This window comes from Poecilia latipinna, unplaced genomic scaffold (assembly GCF_001443285.1).
Source record: "Poecilia latipinna isolate Pla-1442-1.1 unplaced genomic scaffold, P_latipinna-1.0 Scaffold1950, whole genome shotgun sequence".
Lineage (NCBI taxonomy): Eukaryota > Metazoa > Chordata > Actinopteri > Cyprinodontiformes > Poeciliidae > Poecilia > Poecilia latipinna.
The window spans coordinates 87,919-88,437 of record NW_015114566.1 but is presented as its reverse complement, the minus strand read 5'-3'; positions in this window follow the sequence as shown (position 1 = coordinate 88,437).

Sequence of the window (519 nt, the reverse complement as noted above, 5' to 3'; positions counted from 1 at the left end):
CCCTGGCCCCTGGCACCCTGGGCCCCTGGCATCCTGGGCCCCTGGCACCCTGGGCCCCTGGCATCCTGGCACCCTGGGCCCCTGGCACCCTGGGCACCTGGCACCCTGGGCACCTGGCCCCTGGCATCCTGGGCACCTGGCATCCTGGCACCCTGGGCCCCTGGCACCCTGGCACCCTGGGCCCCTGGCACCCTGGGCACCTGGCACCCTGGGCCCTTGGCATCCTGGGCCCCTGGCACCCTGGGACCCTGGCACCCTGGGCCCCTGGCACCCTGGGCCCCTGGCACCCTGGCACCCTGGGCCCCTGGCATCCTGGGCCCCTGGCACCCTGGGCACCTGGCACCCTGGGACCCTGGCACCCTGGGCCCCTGGCACCCTGGGCACCTGGCACCTTGGGCCCCTGGCACCCTGGGCACCTGGCATCCTGGGCACCTGGCCCCTGGCATCCTGGGCACCTGGCATCCTGGGCCCCTGGCACCCTGGGCACCTGGCATCCTGGCACCCTGGGCCCCTGGCACC